Source organism: Engraulis encrasicolus, chromosome 2 (assembly GCF_034702125.1).
Source record: "Engraulis encrasicolus isolate BLACKSEA-1 chromosome 2, IST_EnEncr_1.0, whole genome shotgun sequence".
In the NCBI taxonomy this organism is placed as follows: domain Eukaryota; kingdom Metazoa; phylum Chordata; class Actinopteri; order Clupeiformes; family Engraulidae; genus Engraulis; species Engraulis encrasicolus.
This window is the reverse complement of record NC_085858.1, coordinates 43,328,543-43,338,542: the sequence shown is the minus strand read 5'-3', so window position 1 is coordinate 43,338,542 and position 10,000 is coordinate 43,328,543. Positions and strand designations below refer to the sequence as shown.

Genomic DNA, 10,000 nt, shown 5'->3' with positions numbered 1-10,000 from the left:
GTGCAAGACTGCCCATAGTTGAAATTTAAGACAAAGCAATGTTCGTCAAAACATCATTTATTTAAATGGTATCAACTTGAGTTTTTTATGGCTGAATCCTGGGGCCTTGCAGACTAACCCATATGAATTTCAGCCTATTTGGTCGCTTAATTTAATTTTTATTAATTTTTCATATATTGAGGTCAGGTTACCGGGAATACCTATCCCACGTTTTCTACATAAGTGCTTAAAACACAAATCTCTGTACACTTTTGTGAAAGATAACCACTGAGAATCATCACAGCAGCCCTAATGATTAGATCTCAAAGAAATTTAAGTGTTAGTGTTGTTTTATGTCCATTAGAATCATGAATAAAGAGAAATAGGTATTCCCTGTAACCTACTAAGAGAAGTGGCAAATAATGATTAAAAATGATAATTGTTTAATTTCTTTCATTTTGAAAAAGTGAAAGAAAACCCTAGTTTCACATTGGTATGCATTAAATAGCTAGAAAAGAAACTAGCAGAGAGTTTGAGAAGAATTCTGGAAAAAATAGGTATTCCCGGTAACCTAAGCTAGGGTTGCTATCCCAGAAACAAACACTGTCTGTATGAATTATGCTATTTGGTCATATTTTAGTTAGAAATATGTATAGGGTAAAACATATAAACAGTCATAAATTGATAAAATATTGATACATTTCACCAATATAATAGTTCTCTCAGTTATGGTCATTGTTATAGGTTACCGGGAATACCTATTTCTTGCCAGTATTAAGCTATGCGCAGAATATAAGTGCGAAATTACACTTATGGTAAAGATCTTTTTTTTTTAAGTCATTCATTTTGAAAAGGTGAAATAAAGTCCTTGTTTTGCATAGACGTGTATTAAACAGCTAAAAAAATAAATCTGAGAATTTGAGTTAATATATGGGGGAAAATGTTATTCCCAGTATCCTAGGCTGGGGTTGCTATGGAAACACAAACACTGTATAAACTATGAAGTCATATTTTGCAGAATATAGCGAGAGAGTCATGCATTTTAAAGGTTGTAAACTGATGTAACATTAATAATAGCCTGTACAGTATGTGATGGCAATATTGGCTTTGGGGTTAGTTAGTCTGCGTGCTATGCCTGGTTTTTAAGACATTGGTGCATAAATGACATGTAGAAGGGTGGACCATGGCTTTGACTACATTAAATGGCATTTACACACCAAGAGCTTTCAGAAAATGTATAGTTTTAGGTACCTACATGTAGGGATACTTGTGTTGCCACCTAAAACATATTGGCTTTCAGCTCAGTTAGTCTGTGTGCAACGCCTGGTACGTAAAGACATTGACGTGTAATTGAGATGTAGAAGGGTGGAACATGGCGTTGCCTACATTAAATGGCATCTACACACCACAAGCTTTCAGAAAATGTATAGTTTTAGGTACCTACATGTAGGGATACTTGAGTTGCCACCTAAAAAACATATTGGCCTTGAGGTAGATTAGTCTGTGTGCAACGCCTGGTTAGTAAAGACATTGATGCGTAATTGACATGTAGAAGGGTGGAACATGGCTTTGCCTACATTAAATGGCATCTACACACCACAAGCTTTCAGAAAATGTATAGTTTTAGGTACCTAGATGTAAGGATACTTGAGTTGCCACCTAAAACATATTGGCTTTGAGGCCAGTTAGTCTGCGTTCAACGCCTGGTTAGGTATGACATTGACGTGTAATTGAGATGTAGAAGGGTGGAACATGGCTTTGCCTACATTAAATGGCATCTACACACCACAAGCTTTCAGAAAATGTATAGTTTTAGGTACCTACATGTTGGAACACTTGAATTGCCACCTAAAACATATTGGCTTTCAGTTCAGTTAGTCTGCGTGCAACGCCTGGTACGTAAAGACATTGACGTGTAATTGAGATGTAAAAGGGTGGGATATGGCCTTCCATACATTAAATGGCATCTACAAACTAAGAGCTTTCAGAAAATGTATAGTTTTAGGTACCTAGATGTAGGGATACATGAGTTGGCACCTAAAACATATTGGCTTTCAGTTCAGTTAGTCTGCATGCGACGCCTGGTCCGTAAAGATATCGACGAGTAATTGACATGTAGAAGGGTGGAACATGGCTTTGCCTACATTAAATGGCACCTACACACCAAGAGCTTTCAGAAAATGTATAGTTTTAGGTACCTAGAAGTAGGGATACTTGAGTTGCCACCTAAAACATATTGGCTTTGAGGTCAGTTAGTCTGCGTGCAACGCCTGGTCTGTAAAGACATTGACGCGTAATTGACATGTAGAAGGGTGGAACATGGCTTTCCATACATTAAATGGCATCTACAAACCAAGAGCTTTCAGGAAATGTATAGTTTTAGGTACCTAGAAGTAGGGATACTTGTGTTGCCACCTAAAACATATTGGCTTTGAGGTCAGTTAGTCTGCGTGCAACGCCAGGTCTGTAAAGACATTGACGCGTAATTGACATGTAGAAGAGTGGAACATGGCTTTCCATACATTAAATGGCATCTACACACCACAAGCTTTCACAAAATGTATAGTTTTAGGTACCTACATGTAGGGATACTTGTGTTGCTACCTAAAACATATTGGCTTTGAGGTCAGTTAGTCTGCGTGCAACGCCAGGTCTGTAAAGACATTGACGCGTAATTGACATGTAGAAGGGTGGAACATGGCTTTGCCTACATTAAATGGCATCTACACACCACAAGCATTCAGAAAATGTATAGTTTTAGGTAGGGGTGGGCGATATGGCCAAAAATGTATACCTCGGTATTATTTTAGTCACGGTATATATCACGGTATATATCACGGTATTGTACATTTGTTTAAAATTGAAGCGTTGCAAAATGACAAAAAACCCAAACATTTTTTTAACCTTTGCATTTGATTTTTGGAAATAACACTATGTCCTTTCATAGGCTATATGTGTGAATTCTTGCCATTACATTTTTTAAAAACAAGCAAAAACTAGCCTATGTAAAATGCATTTTGCAATGCAATGCAATGCTACCCAATAGAACACTGTCAATTTCACCAAGTGTCGAAGACGAAGGGGTTAAACTACGGTAGAGAGGGGGAAACGGGAGGGGTGTCAAACTGAACACATTGAGAGTAAATAGAACTGAACGTGGCTTGTATCAACTAGGCCTACATCTTTCATTGCACCTTTTTTTCTATTTCTGGAGTTGTTTATGGTAATTTTGAAATGTGTGCTTGCCTCTGTGATTATGTCAAGCATAATAGTTTAAGCTGTCATTGTTAAAGTTAAGAAAAACGAACTTTCACATGAGGCAGTTAGCAATGCATTGCAGAACTAATGCATTTGAATGGCAATGGCAGCTTTCACTGCACCAGCGGTTAGCGTGCTAACGTTAGCGAAATCGCTAATGCCACATTTTAAACAGTGAACAGTCATTTTAGTTACTATCACCCAGTCAGATATCATGAATGATATTATCTCAACTGGAAACAGTAACATACAGCTGTTACGGCTGGCGCAATGTGTTAAATGTAAGGCAACCAATGTTAGCACATTAAGTATTTATTTTGTCAGACACCAGCATAGACATGAATGACTTGGGCTGTTAGCTAGTTAGCTTGCATTTCGTGCCCAGTAAATTGTGGAGTCCAGAATCGAAATGTGTTGCCATCACATACCATTTCAAACAATAGTTCACTACACTAACCATACATTTTACACTTGAAGCTTATTCAAAGGAAATGATTGTGATGTTTCTCTACAACCACATTGCTACAACTTGAGGAAGTCAGTCTGGTGGTTGTTCAAAACGTTGTCTATACTGCCATCTGCAGGATGCAATGCGCTATATCACGGTAGAACGGTATGGCCAAAATCCATACCTTGATGGAAAAAATACCTTTTACGATAGTATACCGTCCATACCGCCCACCCCTAGTTTTAGGTACCAACATGTAGGGATACTTGTGTTGCTACCTAAAACATATTGGCTTTGAGGTCAGTTAGTCTGCGTGCAACGCAAGGTCTATAAAGACATTGACGCATAATTGACATATAGAAGGGTGGAACATGGCTGTGCCTACATTAAATGGCATCTACACACCACACGCTTTAAGAAAATGTATAGTTTTAGGTACCTACATGTAGGGATACGTCAGTTGCCACCTAAAACATATTGGCTTTGAGTTCAGTTAGTCTGCGTGCAACGCCTGGTCTGTAAAGACATTGACGCGTAATTGACATGTAGAAGGGTGGAACATGGCTTTCCATACATTAAATGGCATCTACAAACCAAGAGCTTTCAGAAAATGTATAGTTTCAGGTACCTAGAAGTAGGGATACTTGAGTTGCCACCTAAAACATATTGGCTTTGAGGTCAGTTAGTCTGCGTTCAACGCCTGGTTAGGTATGACATTGACGTGTAATTGAGATGTAAAAGGGTGGGATATGGCTTTCCAAACATTAAATGGCATCTACAAACCAAGAGCTTTCAGAAAATGTATAGTTTTAGGTACCTAGATGTAGGGATACATGAGTTGGCACCTAAAACATATTGGCTTTCAGTTCAGTTAGTCTGCATGCGACAGCTGGTCCGTAAAGATATTGACGAGTAATTGACATGTAGAAGGGTGGAACATGGCTTTGCCTACATTAAATGGCACCTACACACCACAAGCTTTCAGAAAATGTATAGTTTTAGGTACCTACATGTAGGGATACTTGTGTTGCCACCTAAAACATATTGGCTTTGAGTTCAGTTAGTCTGCGTGCAACGCCAGGTCTGTAAAGACATTGACGCGTAATTGACATGTAGAAGGGTGGAACATGGCTTTGCCTACATTAAATGGCATCTACAGACCACAAGCTTTAAGAAAATGTATAGTTTTAGGTACGTACATGTAGGGATACGTGAGTTGCCACCTAAAACATATTGGCTTTGAGTTCAGTTAGTCTGCGTGCAACGCCTGGTCTGTAAAGACATTGACGCGTAATTGACATGTAGAAGGGTGGAACATGGCTTTCCATACATTAAATGGCCTCTACAAACCAAGAGCTTTCAGGAAATGTATAGTTTTAGGTACCTAGAAGTAGGGATACTTGTGTTGCCACCTAAAACATATTGGCTTTGAGGTCAGTTAGTCTGCGTTCAACGCCTGATTAGGTATGACATTGACGTGTAATTGAGATGTAGAAGGGTGGAACATGGCTTTGCCTACATTAAATGGCATCTACACACCACAAGCTTTCAGAAAATGTATAGTTTTAGGTACCTACATGTTGGAACACTTGAATTGCCACCTAAAACTTATTGGCTTTCAGTTCAGTTAGTCTGCGTGCAACGCCTGGTACGTAAAGACATTGACGTGTAATTGAGATGTAAAAGGGAGGGATATGGCTTTCCATACATTAAATGGCATCTACAAACCAAGAGCTTTCAGAAAATGTATAGTTTTAGGTACCTAGAATTAGGGATACTTGTGTTGCCACCTAAAACATATTGGCTTTGAGGTCAGTTAGTCTGCGTGCAACGACAGGTCTGTAAAGACATTGACGCGTAATTGACATGTAGAAGGGTGGAAAATGGCTTTCCATACATTAAATGGCATCTACACACCACAAGCTTTCAGAAAATTTATAGTTTTAGGTACCTACATGTAGGGATACTTGTGTTGCCACCTAAAACATATTGGCTTTGAGGTCAGTTAATCTGCGTGCAACGCCAGGTCTGTAAAGACATTGACGCGTAATTGACATGTAGAAGGGTGGAACATGGCTTTGCCTACATTAAATGGCATCTACACACCACAAGCTTTAAGAAAATGTATAGTTTTAGGTACCTACATGTAGGGATACGTGAGTTGCCACCTAAAACATATTGGCTTTGAGTTCAGTTAGTCTGCGTGCAACGCCTGGTCTGTAAAGACATTGACGCGTAATTGACATGTAGAAGGGTGGAACATGGCTTTCCATACATTAAATGGCATCTACAAACCAAGGGCTTTCAGAAAATGTATAGTTTTAGGTACCTAGAAGTAGGGATACTTGTGTTGCCACCTAAAACATATTGGCTTTGAGGTCAGTTAGTCTGCGTGCAACGCCAGGTCTGTAAAGACATTGACGCGTAATTGACATGTAGAAGGGTGGAACATGGCTTTCCATACATTAAATGGCATCTACAAACCAAGAGCATTCAGAAAATGTATAGTTTTAGGTACCTAGAAGTAGGGATACTTGAGTTGCCACCTAAAACATATTGGCTTTGAGGTCAGTTAGTCTGCGTTCAACGCCTGATTAGGTATGACATTGACGTGTAATTGAGATGTAGAAGGGTGGAACATGGCTTTGCCTACATTAAATGGCATCTACACACCACAAGCTTTCAGAAAATGTATAGTTTTAGGTACCTACATGTTGGAACACTTGAATTGCCACCTAAAACACATTGGCTTTCAGTTCAGTTAGTTTGTGTGCAACGCCTGGTACGTAAAGACATTGACGTGTAATTGAGATGTAAAAGGGAGGGATATGGCTTTCCATACATTAAATGGCATCTACAAACCAAGAGCTTTCAGAAAATGTATAGTTTTAGGTACCTAGATGTAGGTATACATGAGTTGGCACCTAAAACATATTGGCTTTCAGTTCAGTTAGTCTGCGTGCAACGCCTGGTCTGTAAAGACATTGACGCGTAATTGACATGTAGAAGGGTGGAACATGGCTTTCCATACATTAAATGGCATCTACAAACCAAGAGCTTTCAGGAAATGTATAGTTTTAGGTACCTAGAAGTAGGGATACTTGTGTTGCCACCTAAAACATATTGGCTTTGAGGTCAGTTAGTCTGCGTGCAACGACAGGTCTGTAAAGACATTGACGCGTAATTGACATGTAGAAGGGTGGAACATGGCTTTGCCTACATTAAATGGCATCTACACACCACAAGCTTTAAGAAAATGTATAGTTTTAGGTACCTACATGTAGGGATACGTGAGTTGCCACCTAAAACATATTGGCTTTGAGGTCAGTTAGTCTGCGTTCAACGCCTGATTAGGTATGACATTGACGTGTAATTGAGATGTAGAAGGGTGGAACATGGCTTTGCCTACATTAAATGGCATCTACACACCACAAGCTTTCAGAAAATGTATAGTTTTAGGTACCTACATGTTGGAACACTTGAATTGCCACCTAAAACATATTGGCTTTCAGTTCAGTTAGTCTGCATGCAACGCCTGGTACGTAAAGACATTGACGTGTAATTGAGATGTAAAAGGGAGGGATATGGCTTTCCATACATTAAATGGCATCTACAAACCAAGAGCTTTCAGAAAATGTATAGTTTTAGGTACCTAGAATTAGGGATACTTGTGTTGCCACCTAAAACATATTGGCTTTGAGGTCAGTTAGTCTGCGTGCAACGCCAGGTCTGTAAAGACATTGACGCGTAATTGACATGTAGAAGGGTGGAACATGGCTTTCCATACATTAAATGGCATCTACACACCACAAGCTTTCAGAAAATGTATAGTTTTAGGTACCTACATGTAGGGATACTTGTGTTGCCACCTAAAACATATTGGCTTTGAGGTCAGTTAGTCTGCGTTCAACGCCTGGTTAGGTATGACATTGACGTGTAATTGAGATGTAGAAGGGTGGAACATGGCTTTGCCTACATTAAATGGCATCTACACACCACAAGCTTTCAGAAAATGTATAGTTTTAGGTACCTACATGTTGGAACACTTGAATTGCCACCTAAAACATATTGGCTTTCAGTTCAGTTAGTCTGCGTGCAACGCCTGGTACGTAAAGACATTGACGTGTAATTGAGATGTAAAAGGGAGGGATATGGCTTTCCATACATTAAATGGCATCTACAAACCAAGAGCTTTCAGAAAATGTATAGTTTTAGGTACCTAGATGTAGGTATACATGAGTTGGCACCTAAAACATATTGGCTTTGAGTTCAGTTAGTCTGCGTGCAACGCCTGGTCTGTAAAGACATTGACGCGTAATTGACATGTAGAAGGGTGGAACATGGCTTTCCATACATTAAATGGCCTCTACAAACCAAGAGCTTTCAGGAAATGTATAGTTTTAGGTACCTAGAAGTAGGGATACTTGTGTTGCCACCTAAAACATATTGGCTTTGAGGTCAGTTAGTCTGCGTGCAACGACAGGTCTGTAAAGACATTGACGCGTAATTGACATGTTGAAGGGTGGAACATGGCTTTGCCTACATTAAATGGCATCTACACACCACAAGCTTTAAGAAAATGTATAGTTTTAGGTACCTACATGTAGGGATACGTGAGTTGCCACCTAAAACATATTGGCTTTGAGGTCAGTTAGTCTGCGTTCAACGCCTGATTAGGTATGACATTGACGTGTAATTGAGATGTAGAAGGGTGGAACATGGCTTTGCCTACATTAAATGGCATCTACACACCACAAGCTTTCAGAAAATGTATAGTTTTAGGTACCTACATGTTGGAACACTTGAATTGCCACCTAAAACTTATTGGCTTTCAGTTCAGTTAGTCTGCGTGCAACGCCTGGTACGTAAAGACATTGACGTGTAATTGAGATGTAAAAGGGAGGGATATGGCTTTCCATACATTAAATGGCATCTACAAACCAAGAGCTTTCAGAAAATGTATAGTTTTAGGTACCTAGAATTAGGGATACTTGTGTTGCCACCTAAAACATATTGGCTTTGAGGTCAGTTAGTCTGCGTGCAACGCCAGGTCTGTAAAGACATTGACGCGTAATTGACATGTAGAAGGGTGGAACATGGCTTTCCATACATTAAATGGCATCTACACACCACAAGCTTTCAGAAAATGTATAGTTTTAGGTACCTACATGTAGGGATACTTGTGTTGCCACCTAAAACATATTGGCTTTGAGGTCAGTTAGTCTGCGTGCAACGCCAGGTCTGTAAAGACATTGACGCGTAATTGACATGTAGAAGGGTGGAACATGGCTTTGCCTACATTAAATGGCATCTACACACCACAAGCTTTAAGAAAATGTATAGTTTTAGGTACCTACATGTAGGGATACGTGAGTTGCCACCTAAAACATATTGGCTTTGAGTTCAGTTAGTCTGCGTGCAACGCCTGGTCTGTAAAGACATTGACGCGTAATTGACATGTAGAAGGGTGGAACATGGCTTTCCATACATTAAATGGCATCTACAAACCAAGAGCTTTCAGAAAATGTATAGTTTTAGGTACCTAGAAGTAGGGATACTTGTGTTGCCACCTAAAACATATTGGCTTTGAGGTCAGTTAGTCTGCGTGCAACGCCAGGTCTGTAAAGACATTGACGCGTAATTGACATGTAGAAGGGTGGAACATGGCTTTCCATACATTAAATGGCATCTACAAACCAAGAGCATTCAGAAAATGTATAGTTTTAGGTACCTAGAAGTAGGGATACTTGAGTTGCCACCTAAAACATATTGGCTTTGAGGTCAGTTAGTCTGCGTTCAACGCCTGATTAGGTATGACATTGACGTGTAATTGAGATGTAGAAGGGTGGAACATGGCTTTGCCTACATTAAATGGCATCTACACACCACAAGCTTTCAGAAAATGTATAGTTTTAGGTACCTACATGTTGGAACACTTGAATTGCCACCTAAAACATATTGGCTTTCAGTTCAGTTAGTCTGCGTGCAACGCCTGGTACGTAAAGACATTGACGTGTAATTGAGATGTAAAAGGGAGGGATATGGCTTTCCATACATTAAATGGCATCTACAAACCAAGAGCTTTCAGAAAATGTATAGTTTTAGGTACCTAGATGTAGGTATACATGAGTTGGCACCTAAAACATATTGGCTTTCAGTTCAGTTAGTCTGCATGCGACGGCTGGTCCGTAAAGATATCGACGAGTAATTGACATGTAGAAGGGTGGAACATGGCTTTGCCTACATTAAATGGCACCTACACACCAAGAGCTTTCAGAAAATGTATAGTTTTAGGTACCTAGAAGTAGGGATACT

The 10,000-nt window shown here is 39.6% G+C and overlaps 1 protein-coding gene across 1 annotated transcript in view; it reads left to right on the top strand.

The window, feature by feature from the left end:
• Nucleotides 1–10,000, top strand: part of cacna1aa (calcium channel, voltage-dependent, P/Q type, alpha 1A subunit, a) — a 180,790-nt gene that overhangs the window by 85,807 nt on the left and 84,983 nt on the right. The gene's annotated exons all lie outside the window — the stretch shown is intronic.